Source organism: Thunnus albacares, chromosome 14, assembly GCF_914725855.1.
Source record: "Thunnus albacares chromosome 14, fThuAlb1.1, whole genome shotgun sequence".
NCBI lineage: Eukaryota > Metazoa > Chordata > Actinopteri > Scombriformes > Scombridae > Thunnus > Thunnus albacares.
Genome location: NC_058119.1, coordinates 31,705,001 through 31,712,736, shown reverse-complemented (window position 1 = coordinate 31,712,736; position 7,736 = coordinate 31,705,001).

Here is a 7,736-nt window from a genome sequence, read left to right as displayed (position 1 = left end):
CTTATGTACTTTTACTGCAATACTTTAACTACATCAAGCTCATAATACTTATGTACTTTTACTGCAATACTTTAACTACATCAAGCTCATAATACTTATGTACTTTTACTGCAATACTTTAACTACATCAAGCTCATAATACTTATGTACTTTTACTGCAATACTTTAACTACATCAAGCTCATAATACTTATGTACTTTTACTGCAATACTGTAACTACATCAAGCTCATAATACTTATGTACTTTTACTGCAATACTTTAACTACATCAAGCTCATAATACTTATGTACTTTTACTGTAATACTTTAACTACATCAAGCTCATAATACTTCCTACTTACTATAATAAAACCTAAATACTTGTATGTGGACGGTTGAGAGCTGAGGAAGATCAGATAGTAACTCTTCAGTGTGTCAGAAGCTTCGGTCAAATCAATAAAAAGAGCTGCACAGTATCTCAGTGTCTCAATAATGTGGTTCAGCACTTTAATTGCAGCAGTTGTGGTTCTGTGTTGTTTTTAAAGCCTGACTGATGCTCAGATAAATGATGGGCTTTTGCTCTCCTGATGCTTTTATCTGTTTCTGTCGTCATGTTGGTTCAAACAGGCCGATATGTTGCTGTTAGCATGTTTCCATCTGTCAGATCAGCAAAAACTAATTTTACTCTGAGCTGAAGGAGAAAAACTCAGAGATCCACTTTAAAATACGAGGACGCGGCTCCGGACGGGATTTAAACGGCAGGAGGAGCAGCCAGTTGACTGAGAAACAGTCTGTAATTATTACTGAACAATGAGCCTCACACAGAGAATCACTGACACTACAGACACTGAAACAGACTCTCTGGTGTCTGAGAGACTGGAAACAGCGAACCTGCTTCCATCCAGAGATAACTAAATCCACCTAGCAGCTCCTCTAAAGCTCATTGATGAACAGGAGATATCTGCTTTCTGTCATTTCTACAAAGAAAGAAACTAAAAACACAAACTACAACGTGGTTTTTACTCTTTATCTGCTTTCTGCTCTTTAACCATCTGAGAACCAAATGGAGTTCAAGCACTTTTGCAAACACAGAAGATTAATCTGATGTCATATAATATAAAATCTAAACTGTGAAGATGTTTTGTCCTTGAATATAAAGACCATTTCTTTTCATGAAAAATGTTTAATTTAATCTTAAATTAAATGTATTTAAATCACTTTTTCAAGCAAACTGTTTTAACCACACTATTAAAGCTCCTTGCTCTATTCACATCCCCTCTGAATACAGTCGTGACAAGCCCCACAAAGAGTCTCACACTGAAACAAATGTTAGTGTATTTTCTTTGGCAGTCCCCATAACTGACCACTAGATGGCTGTTGATTGACAAGTTATCCAGTCATGTGACTCAAGCTTTCTTCCTTTGTCTGCAAACTTCTGTCTTCCTTCTCACACATGTTGAAAGGTAATTAGTGTTATAGTTTAATCTAGTAACCACAGTTGATTTAGTTGAGATTCATGCATAAAGATTTACATTTCTTATATATTTAGTGCAAGATCATTCTAATGAACCCTCAGAGACCTGCAGGGCCGTCTGCCGACATCTTTCAGAGGCCATATCGGACTTTTAAAGCTACAGTGAAGATACTGTTCTCATATGAAGACCGAAGGCATCCGTTGGTATCAACCATGTCATGCTAGCTCGTCAGGAAGCTAAATAAAGCTCCAAAGTTAGGCTAAATTTTGGCGAGGGAAAAACTTGCATTGCCATTTTCAAAGAGGTCTCCTGACCTCTGACCTCAAGATATCTGAATGAAAATGGTTCTATGGTTACCCAAAAGTCTCTCCTTCACAGACATGCCAGGTTTATGCTAATCCCATGAAGTTTCCTTGGGTTTTAAGAGACATTTAAGTTTGTATGGAAGTGATGTGTGTTGATACTCAAAAACTGCAAAGTGGCACCAGACAAGCTGACATTCATGAAAATGTATATTCATGTCAGTTACCCTCTGGTAAATGTGTTGCTGCATTAATGTTTCACTGCAGTATTGTCTACGGCCAACAGGGAATGAAGTATAAATGACACATAGTTCATCAAATGTGCACAATTTCCAATATGTCACCTCCAGCACCACAAACTGCACACAGGAAATAATATTTTATTCATTCACACAGTGTCTGATGATCCTGACAGTCCAGAGTTGTGCAAGGATCCGTTCATCGCTGCTCTCAGCTTTAATTTTTATTATTTCAACAATTTTTAAAATTGTTTCTGCTTTCCTTTATTGAAAACATACACATGTGATCATTGTTAATCATTGCTGTTTGTCCAAATGATCACTAATCTAAACATTATAAAAGTTTAACTCAGTCAACATGAATCTGCACCACTTTCCACTAATAACCATTAATTATTTGGTTTGCAGGAGTTAATTAGTCACTTTTTTTAATTTAGTATGGTGTTATTGGGCCTCAAACATGGAGTCACACAAAGAAACCCTGAGGCCACGACGCTGCCTCCTTCCTTTGTTCCCCTGAAACAAAGGAACGGCGCCAAAATGCTGCTCACCTAAGTGCTAAACAGGAAATGGTCTCAACAAACAGTCTCTTATTGACAGAGACGCTCCTGCACAGAAGAGCGTCATGATGACACAGCTGTGACATCACACAGAACACGCCGTCCAAGCTGAACTGAGCTGGGGGGGAAGTTCTGTCCCTCTTTTGTCATTATTGTGTTTAACATATTGTGTAAAGTGGCTGATTGAAGGAGTCAGATTTCGAATTCAACCCTTCTGTGAATATTAATATCCTTCAGATATCGATATTCTGGGTGAACTCTTTAGGAGACCATCTTGTTTGGTTATTGGTTCCGGTTTCCGAGTGGTGCCTCGTAATTGTTGATTCATATTAATAATTCTATTAATTTTTATAATGAATTAATTCTCTGATAATTATTCATTATTGCTAATAACCAACCGTGCTCCTCACAGTTCTGACAGTTGTGTCCCCTCTGTGTGAGGTTCTTTAACAGTTGGTGCCTGAATTATTGATTAATATTAATAATATAATTCATAATTATCTATGATAATTACAACTAATCAAGCACACGTGTTCAATCAGTGTTTTTGTAATTACTGTCACTGCCAGAAGGGGGAGACAAAAGTTCCACACTGCAGGTTTAATGATGTGAGTATTTATTTCAGTGATGTCATATTAAAATCAGTTTCCAGGGTTAGGTCACTGAAGGTCACTGAAGGTCACTGAAGGTCACTGCTCACATTTTCTGTGAATACAACAATTTGAAACTCAACAAAACAATGATTTGTAAAAATGAGACACAATAATTATACGTGGAGCTGCTCCTCTGAGGCGCGATGGACTGAAGCTGAAGATGGTTTCAGGAGAATCAGGACGAGTTCTTCTACTTAAAGAATCCTCCGATAACGTTCTTCACATCCAAACCTGAGAAAACACAGAAGCACAAAGACACTGAGATATTTTGAGCTAAATGCTAACATCAGCATGCTAACATGATTCAATTCAAGATATTCGCTAAGTTTCATCTGGACGAGCCCCCAGGCTGGACAAAGGAGGGGAGACCACACATGAGTCATAACTAGAAGATAAATTAAACTAAACATAACCAAAAACAACATGGTGGAAGCCAGAGGGGAGAGGGCAAATGACTGACTGCCTCCAGCTTATATAGAAGCTGGTCAGTCCAGGTGAGCTGAATCCTCCTGACGACCTGACTCCGCCCACTAGGCTCCTGCAGGTAGAGTTCAAAGAGTCTGTCCGGAGAAGGTCGTCATGAAATTAACCAGATTTAAAGTAAAATGTAGTGAATGTTTGTTTCCATCCACTGCTGTTGTGTGAATATCAGCAGATAAACAGCAGGTGGCGCTAATTCTCCAGTCGGTGCCATTAAACCGTCGCAGAAGAAGAAGAAATGACGAGATGACGCCATTAAAAGAGCGACAGTCAAAGCTCAAATAATGGAAAACATGATGGAAATATGACGTTTCTGTTAGTTTCATGTATTGATGTGAGGAAGGTTACAGTCTCCTCATCATCACTCCACACAGATCTGATGTTTTATAATAATCATTTTACCATGATTGATGTTTTATTTAATATATATTTGTATCTTGTGCAGATAAATATTAAATATGAAATATAAATGATCTTTGGGGCCAAAGACAAAACATTTAACTGTTGCTTCATGTTTTTCCGGAGCTGAAGTCCTTCAAGATGATATTTATTTATTTTCTATCTAAAATTCAATTTTCTTGTTCACAAAAGCTGAAAAAGTCTTATGTTTTGGTCTTCTGGGACTTTTGGGGCTCTGTATGTTTCAATCAGTTTTTTGCTACATCGTGTAGTTTATTAAATGTCAGAGATGGAGACAGACGTCCTCCATGTTTCTGAGAGCTGAGTCATTATTTTCTTACTGCAGCAACGCAGCCGGAGACGTTTGGTTTCTACACCTGAACAGCTCAGTTAAAAATGCACTGTATTCATTCTTATTTCCATTTGTATGGATGTGCATGTGAATTTTATCTTATTGAGTTATTTTTATTTACTGTCATCTTTATTAATGTTTCCTGAGGAAATGACTGTGCTGCACATCGCCTCTGCTAACTGCTAACTGCTAACTGCTAACTGCCAGCATGGTCAGAAACGTTCACAATATGATTTTCTGTGAGCCTGAAAGACATTCATCACTTCTCTGTCTGATCAGTCTCTGTTGACGTGTTTGTGTTTGTATGGGCCATGTGGTCGCGGTGACTTAAACGCTGTTCTCGCTACTGAAATTTAGCCGCTGATCTGGCGTATCTGCCAGCTACGATAACTGTCCAATGGCGTGCACCACAGCACGCCGGCGTGGTAAAGGTGCAGATCCTGTGTAGTTTCCGTGACGTTAAAAGAAACTTTAGTTGATGCTTGGATGTGCAGCAGGTGAAGATAACTCGGTCTGACAGACTCACCTTCTCCTTCTCCTTCCTTCTTCCCTCCTCCGACCAGAGACAGAGCATCTCCGACGTTGAAGCCTCCCTTGTTGTCGTCCTTCTTTCCTCCTCCCACCAGAGACAGAGCATCTCCCACGTTGAAGCCTCCCTTGTTGTCGTCCTTGTTTCCTCCCTCATCCTTTTCCTTTCCTCCACCCAGAGCGTTCTTCACCGTGTTCTCCACCAGATCACCTGCACAACAAACAGCTGGTTAGTTTCTCACCGAGCAGCGGGAAGCCGACAGCTGGTCTGAACACTCAGCTGTCCGTAGCAACCGTCCTTAATTGATTCCAACAAAGCGGCTGCAAAATCAACATTTTTGGCCTCAATAATCACAAAAAACCCTCTGCAGAAACCTGGTCACATGTCTGTTATTTATGTGTTTACTCTTGATGTGTTATTTTACACATTATCTACACAGTTTTTATGGCTGCTGTTTCTGTGATTTTAGCTTTCGCTCTGTGAAGCACTTAATTTACATTCAGTTTCAGCATCTGAGTCTAAATAATTGCGTAACTGTTCAAATAAAACAGGATGTATGTGGATAATCCAAGTCAGAGTTACATCAGGCCATTTTCTTTAAAACATGTGCATGCAGTGGGAGGAGGCTCATATTAAAATAACATCATGTCCTCAGTTTCCCACCTGCAGGAGATAAAAATATCATCAGCTTCATTCTGCACTGAAAAACTAATCTGGTGAGAAGTTAGTGAGGATGAACTCTGCTGACCCTTCTCACAGCAGACATTTTGACTTGTCAAACAGGTAAAGCACAGTTGGAATAATCAACATGAATGTTATGTAACAAGCAAAGGTTCAGGATCAGACTGTGTTCATGTCTGTACGTTAGATAAGAAGGAAACTTTAGCAGGAAAACTAATGTTGTTTGTTGTTCAGTCTGAGTAGCAGGTTGCAGTCAGGCTCAGTGTGACCGTCTGCTCTGCTGATGATGAAACAACACGTCATCACTTTATACAACATTTGATTGGCTGTATGGAAATCAGGACTCCAGCTATGTAAGCAGATGATGGAACTATATTTAATCGACTTCATGTCAAACCAAAGAATGAAAAATATAAGTTTCTTCTTTTGGTTTCAGATTTTTCCTCAGAGGAGAGAACAGGAAGTGAAGTACAGATTTCAGTTGGAGTTTAAAGGTTCATTTGTTCCCATTCCGGCTGCTGAAGCTGCCAGAAACAGACAACAATCACCTGAATTACTCTTTTTCTGACACAAAGTCTGAATCTGATGTTTAAGGAGCGTCTTTAATATGATTTCTGAACAGATGTATGGACCTCGCTGTGAGGATGTCTGTCTGTGTGATGAGACACTCAGAAGCTTTAAGATTAACATTTACATACCAGTCGGGTCAAATCTGACCCATTTTTACATTTCAGAGCAGTAAAAACACCCTAAAGGACTTTTTCTTGTAAAGAGTTCAGAGTCCAATCTGACTTTTTATAATGTTGTTATATTCTTCACATTCATCATGACAGTTATGTTCTCCTGTTAACATGGGATCATAATAATATAGTGTTTTTGCTCCATAACAGTGTAAAATAGAAAGAACACTTCACTGTTAACTGATGCATTTATGAATGAAATCTTTATATGTCAGAATATGAACCATATGTGACGTTTAATTCAGTGATTTTATCCTCTTAAAAAAACTGAATCTGCAGATTTATAGTTTATATTGTAGTGAAACGTCTTTGAATGCTCTGAAAAGCGCTCTATAAATAAAACGTATTATTTATTATCTCTCATACAAACAGCGACTTTAATAAACTTTCTGCTTTCTGTCTTCGGGTGAAAGTTTGATTTAAGCTACCTGGAGCACCAGATGGGCGGAGTTAACAAGCTTCACCTGATGTTACTTGAACTAAAAACAGAAGCAGACGATTCGCTCTGCAAACAGCCTGAAGTCTAAAACAAAAGGTCAGAAAATCATTAATGAGAACATTTAATAAGATTCTGGTTCTGGTTCTGATGTTACTGGTGAGGAGATACCTGCTGACACTGTTCAGGTGTCACCAGCGGTTTAATATCTTCTTATTACAGTAAATTTATAGTTAATTATAGTTAATTTTATATGACCTTTATTATAATTTGTTATTTTCCCAATCTGTTTATTTTTATAACAGATTTGTAGTAACCTGCAGGCTGGAGACGAAAAAGTTTTAAGAAGTGATTTAAAGAAGAGTCGGCAGCCGTCTGGTCTTAAATCATCTCATATTTATTTATTTATTATTATAATTATTATTTTTAGATTTATAGAGAGAGAGAAACTCTTAAATATCATAAAGAACCTTTAAAAACATCAATAAAAAGTTAAAATCAGTCTTAAAACACAAAGTCCTGCAGCTGCATTTTGTGCTCTCTGACTGATTTCTTTAAAAGTTCAACTGATCTGATCTGAAGACTCACCCACTTTCTCCCCGGCCATCTTTGCGATGCCGTCGTTTCCCAGCGCGTTGGAGAGGAAGTTGGCCATGTCTGCAGGCGAGCGTGCTCAGAGTGAGGCGAAGGTGGAGCAGGGTCGGTCTTATAGTCGTCCAGGTGACGCCTCTCTGAGGACTTGGGTGTGTCTGCAGGGTCGACCTGTTGCACAGGTCTGAGAAACCTGCAGCAAGTAAACACACTGATTATAGCGGGCGGTGAAGCCCTGAGCGTCGACTGCAGGCGCTGCAGATACCTGAAGGAAGGCAGGTGATGTGAGCCAGGAAACATAATTGCAGGAATGTGTTGGT